We start from the raw sequence: 7,076 nt of genomic DNA, 5'->3' as shown, positions 1-7,076 counted from the left end.
GAAATATTTAAACAGTACACCGTTATAAATCATTATAGCCATTTCACTTTTGGCATTTATAAGAAACGGTTTATTTTTATAATTGTATAAGTTATAATTGTGTTTTATATGTATTATGATTTTATTTTCACTAACGTAATTAATATTTAATAACACAAATACAAGATTGAGTGCTATTATTTCTTATTTGGTGTCAGTCGATCAGTTGACACTCTACCGATAGGTATAGCTATAAGTTTGTGTTGTCAGTTTGTGACACAAATACAAAACTATACTATACTTAACTATATAATGATTAATTACTATTGATAAGTAGCTACAACTTATAAGTACTATTTTTCAATAATCATAACTCATAAGTAATTACTATTGTAGTATTTTTATGTAAATATGTATTAACTGTACATCTTCTTTTTTTTGTACACATTTTTATAATTATACCTTTTTAGCATAAGTAATGTATTTTTATAAAAAGTTACATTATTACCTTCAGAATGATAATTGCCAAGATATTTTTAAAAAAAATATTAATTTTTTTTTTGTAACGAGAAAGTAATGAGTTACTTTTCTATTTGAAAAGTAAAGTAATTTCACTACAATTTTATTTGAGTAACATGTAAAGTAACTTAATTACATTTATCTCTAAGTAACGAGTAAAGTAACTTACCCAACACTGCATATCACAATATCCATTACGTACTTATAAAGCGTTATACATCAACAACAAACCGTGATAAAATCATAGATATATAAGACAGTATACTTAAGAAGTTTCAAGTATGCCCACGAAATATATTATACAATCACAACAAAATAACTAAAATAGTAATTCCAGGTTTTTAATATGTAATTTCGTCCAAATTTTAACTTAAAATGACTATAAAAATAAACTGTGTAAATGTATATTTTAGATTTTTTGGTAACAGAATTAATTACTTACGTGGAATCTTGCTCTAAATTTTCAATTCTTAGATACAAAAGTTGAACATTTTATAAATTTTTAACTACAAAATAATTATTCAAATTAAAATTTGATATAAAATCTTTGTATACAAAAACATGGTTTTACTACAACTATTATAAATATTACTAAGTATATAATTTTAATATGTTATCTTGCGTTATTATTTAGTAATTTATTTTACTATTAGACATTAGTAATAGAGTAGGTAGGATGATATCATTTTGTAGTATTCTATAGGTACTGTACAAACTATCAAAATATTTCAGTGAGTTCTTAACCAGTGTTTCACGCAACATGGATGTTCCACCTAAATTTTAAAAAGAGTGATACGCTGACATATATATTTGTATGGAGACATAATATGTTTGACAATTTATGGTAATGTTGATACAGCCAGCACTGTTTTAAACATTCGTCGGCCTCTACGTGCCTAGGCAGTTAAAATGTCTGACCCCTAGAAGAACCTAACATAACCTAACCTAACGCATAATAGGTATACCTTATAAGGGAACTCGACTGATTGAACCGGCCGCATATGGTAATTATGTTCACCTGTTCCATCACACAGGTTACGTAAAACATTGTATATCATACAATGATCGGCCGCATCCGAGTTTGGTCCCGAGTTAAAAATGTATATATTATAAAAATTAAATACAAATACAAATAAATTAGTAATTAACAGAGTAGCTATTAACCCGCCTAATATAGGGATTATTTATGTTTTTTTGAGTTTTTTGGAAAATATTTATAGCAATTATTATTTATACATTTGCATATATGTGTATATTTCATAAACATTCAGCATTATTTAGATACAAATTTGAGTGTAAACGATCGTTTAAAAAAACACATATATATGTATGGTCGTGTATCGAATAGTATCGGGCTCAGACTTACTGTATGACATTCAGTGTTGTGCACAGATTTCTTAAAAATTATCTAGATAATTGAATAAAAAAAAGCTGGGTAAGTGGATGTCGCTCTGCTGTACAGTAGATTACATGTGGGTCACTGTATAATGGATGGTGCTAAATTTGAATTCAATGATATAATATCATTGTATAAGAAAAACGATTCTGTGCGGAGACGGTATGTCTAGGTATAAGACATAATATTATATATCAGGGGTGGCCAAACCGCGGCATAGACTTTTGCGGCTCTCATCTTAACGTAACATTAGACGTAAATTAACATAAGAGCCAAGGTGTAAAAAATAAAAAAAAAAGGTCATATAAGTAATATATAATAATAAGACCTTTTTTTTTTTACATCTTGGCTCTTCAATTTTTATTACTATATTTGGTAGCTCACAAGTCTCTTCTCGCTGGCCACCCATGGTATATGCTATTAAAAAAAAAATTGACCTATAATAGGTACCTATAATAAATTCCAAATTAATCATATCACAATATCTATTAGGTACTTATAACGCGTTATACATCAACAACAAACCGTGATACTATCATAGATATATAATAGTATACTTAAGAAGTTTCAACTATACCCACGAAATATATTTTACAATCACAACAAAAAAACTAAATGAGTTATTCCAGGTTTTTGGTTGTATGTAATTTCGTCCAAATTTGAACTTAAAATGACTATAAAAATAAACTGTGTAAATGTTTTTTTTATATTTTTTGGTAACAGAATTAATTACTTACGTGGAATCTTGCTCTAAATTACCAATTCTTAGATACAAAAGTTGAACATTTTATACATTTTTAACTACAAAATAATTATTCAATTTTAAATTTGATAAATTTTGTAAAAATTTCACCTTCAAATGCTTGTAAAAAATAATTGTGCCAATGTATTTTTAATATTTTTCAACTGCTATTGTAACAATATATCAGGAGCCTTGTATTAAATTTTACACTTTTTGGCCATACAGGTAAAACTTTATTGATATTTATAGAAAAAAAAAACAAACTAAAAAAATTGAAAACTGACCATGTCTGTACACAGCTCAAAAAGAGTCAAATTATTTTTAAAATTTTATCGTACACAGAAAATGCTTATATAAACATCCAGTGAAATTTTCAAATATCTACAGCCATTCGTTTTTTAATTACAATAAAATAAGAAAATCGTCACATTAGAAATCGAGCAAATATCAAATGTTGTAAAAATATGTATTCAAACGCTCATAAAAATTTAATTTGACTTCCTTATAAAATTTTTTTTTTTTTATAAATGTAGACAATATTATGCAGAATCTTGTAATACATTTTCAAATCTTAGATTTAAAAAGAAAAATTTTTACGAATTCTTAACTCGAAATAATTTGCTAATTTTCGTGATTTTTACATATTTTCTCAATTTTTGAACTTCAAATGCTAATTAAAAAAAAACTATGACTATGGATTGTTAATATTTTTCAAATATCATTGTAACAATATAGTAGGAGCCATGTATTAAATTTTCAAGTATTTTTACTCGACAAATAAAGTTTTATTGACATTCATAGAAAAATAAAACTAATAAAATTGGAAACTGAAAATGTCCCTTAACAGTTCAAAACAAATCAAAATATTTTGAAAATTGTATCAAGTATAGAAAATAGAAATATTAACAACCAGTGAAAAATTCATGTATCTACGGTTATTTGTTTTAAAGTTACACCAAAAACCAAAATCGATTTTCTCGAAAACAGCTTTTCCTTAATTTTTATTTTATTTTTCACGACGCTTTTGAAAACTATTGGAAATTTCAAATTTTGACCTCCTGAATACACCAAATAGATTCACTTTCCCATCAAACAAGATACTGTTGAAGAAATTCGAAGCATTTTTACTGCCCCAAACCGTGATGACAGACACAAAAATTAAAAATTAAAAAAAATAAAAAAATAAAAAAACACACATCATTATAAAATCAATACATTCATCGTTCCACTCTAAAATACCTAAACACAATTTTTATAGTTTTGTTTTAGTTCATGAAACATTACTCCCCCACCCCCCTGTGGAAGCACGCCAATGTATGGGGCTCTAGTGTTGTAATGCCTAGGGGCGGAAAAATGGTAAGTCCGCCTCTGATTACAGGTTAAAGTTAATTGTATATTGATTTTAAGCAAATTTTATATTTAAATTATTTTATCTATACGTGCAGGGTCAACCTGCGATGTTTATGGACATGCCTGTGATATAATGCGAAATATATAAATAATATGTTTATAATTGTTTGTTAAACTTCTATTATTGTTTTAATATTATTCGGTAGGTACCTAAAAATTCTTTATGTATGTTTCTAAAATATTTAAATACTAGCTAATCCCGTGCACTTCGATGCCCGTTAAATGTACCAACTATATATGACTCAAACTTTGTTCAATTCCTTATTTAAAATTCAGTATCTGGTGCTCAAAATTTATCTTAACTTTTCCGTTGCCCGGAATGAAATTCTCATTCGCAGTAGTATATTATTTTCAGGTAGGCAATCTACCTGAGGTAGTTCGCGGACTCCGTGCTACTTGTACGTAAGTGTTTGATTGAACTCTAAAGAGGTGCGTGACGCTGGCACCTGCAAGTTTGAATTTCAACTCAAAAACCACATCAGTAATTGTTATACAATTTGTACGAATTTGTAACCACAATTCCAAAATTTGTACACCCTCCCGTCACCCATAAAATCCAAAAACGATTTCCGGGTGCCAGCGTCACGTGATGCTCGTCGGCCGATACACCGGTTGCTGACCACTCAACTACCTATAGTGTAAACTATATGTAAATACAAATATAATATAAACTAGAACTAAAACCGAAGTAACTAACATCAAAAAAAATTAATCTAACCAGGAAATCGTTTTTGGATTTTACGGGTGATGGGAAGGTTTACAAATTTTGGAATTGTGGTTACAAATTCGTACAAATTGTATAACGATTACTGATGTGGTTTTTGAGTTGAAATTCAAACTTGCGGGTGTCAGCGTGACGCACCTACTCTAAACTATCAAAGTTATACTAAGTTTGTCTTATTCCATCTATGGTGGATTAATATAATCAATTAATACAAAATCCTAACCTAATCTAACCGTACTAATATCAGATGAATAAAAAAAAACCAAATTTAACCATTTTTAAATTAGCCTGTCTTCTTTTCATGCGTCTAATATACCTACACACAACATTCATGGATTTTTTTTCCGAGATTCATTAATTGTTTTTTTTTTTGCCAAACTAAATAGCTAGTTATAATTATTGTTTGAATGTTATTTATTTTTAGCCAGCGGCTATTTCTTACTAAAAAAGGTATAGGTGTAATTTACACATTTTTTTAAAATTAAAATTAAAATTAAAAAATCACACAATATCTTTATAAATTGTAGCCTGTGTTATTCTGATGTATAAGCTATATTATTGTGAAGTTTCATTAAAATCCATTCAGCAATTTTTTCCGTGAAAGAGTAACAAACATAGGTACTTATAAACTTTCGCGTTTATAATATTAGTAGGATTTGCTACATTATTATTATTTTTTATTGAGGTACCTATAATATTATGATAATATGTTAAATTGTTGCGCTATTATAATATTTTTTGACATGGTAAATTACTGTTAATTACGATAAACTATCTAAATTTTTATTATTTGAATGGAAAAATGAATACTTTACTTATTCCTTACGCTTTTGATCCGACAATGATAGCCATACTCATAAAGTCATAACGAACATTAACATTTTGGCTGAACAGGTTTTTTTTTTTTAATTTTATAACAATTTACAATACATAGTTATTTTCCAACGAGGTATTTTTTTTTACATCTTTCATATTGATATCAATTAATTTTTTTTTATTATTATTATTAATAAAAAAGTCACGGCTACATAGGCCATTGGGATACAAGTTATTTTACATAGTAAACTTAATTCTAAATTGAATGATCGAAAAGTATAAATATTGGATGGTTTATAGTTATTGAGGTCATTCCGAACGACAAATATGTTATAAAATGATGTGCAGTGAATATTTTTATAATTTACAACTTGTTTGATGAAATATAATATGATAGCTGTGGCTGGAAAATACGGTAGTGATTTGGATGGCCGATGGATGTTCTAGAAGTTTTGAGTTTGCTAATTCGGTGTATGTACAACATTCTTTCATTATGTGTTTGATCGAAAGAAGGGCGTTGGCTAGATTAATATGATTGTATGATACTATATAGTCTATAACATAGTTATATAGTCATAGGTCACGCAGGCACGGTAGTTCACGCATTGAACATTTTAATAATCTAATCTCCAAACCATTGATATAATCTATTAAATATAAATAAATTATCAGTTATCTATCTTATAATATGAAGTATGAATTATTTATAAATGTTCGTATGTTTTATATTCGTTTTGAACCATTGATTCAGGTTATTCAGAGATTCCCAATGTCCAGATAATACTTTATATTCATGATAATATTTACCTAAATACCTAAATATACAATTAACTGTTCGGGAGTTGAAATACAATCGATTGCAAGCATTTTGTTTTTTTGATCATGTTAATATTAATATTATAGAATCAATAATAATAATTTAATTTGATTGGATCAAAAAAATATAAAATGTTACGTAATAATACTTTTAAAATTAGATTTTATTTATTTTTTATCATTATGATGGATTACCTGTTAAAAAATAAAATAAAAAATAAAATTAAGTCATAAAATAACGTTTAAAAAATGAAACAGTTTATTAAATTTAAAATTCTGTAACAATATGATAAATTAATAAGTTCGATTAACTCAATATTATATTATATTATTAATTTATTACACGTTATTATTGAATCATAAAATATAATGTTATTTTATTTAGATCAAGTTCCAATGTTAATAAGGAGCAGGATGATAGTATTATTTAATTATCTCGTGAGTCATAAGACAACATAACATAACAAATAACATTTAGGATTATTCGAGTTACTTTGTTATCTGTCTTAAATTAATATAATACACAAGGACAAAGTGTATCGGAGAACTTAGGAATCCAATCATCAAATATTTTAAATTCTGAGTGGAACAATGTATATAGGTAGATATATTCATTTTCTAATGATGTTTTTAAAAAAAAAAAAATGTTTTTGTCTGGGTGTTATCAACTTTTG

General features: G+C 26.8%; 1 protein-coding gene across 1 annotated transcript in view; it reads right to left on the bottom strand.

Annotated features, from left to right (window-relative positions):
- LOC103309101 (baculoviral IAP repeat-containing protein 3-like) overlaps positions 1 to 7,076 on the bottom strand; it is a 29,688-nt gene that overhangs the window by 3,624 nt on the left and 18,988 nt on the right. The gene's annotated exons all lie outside the window — the stretch shown is intronic.

This window comes from Acyrthosiphon pisum, chromosome A2, assembly GCF_005508785.2.
Source record: "Acyrthosiphon pisum isolate AL4f chromosome A2, pea_aphid_22Mar2018_4r6ur, whole genome shotgun sequence".
Classification (NCBI taxonomy): Eukaryota; Metazoa; Arthropoda; class Insecta; order Hemiptera; family Aphididae; genus Acyrthosiphon; species Acyrthosiphon pisum.
Note: the sequence above shows the minus strand (reverse complement) of the source record. Positions and strands in the feature narration are given on the sequence as shown.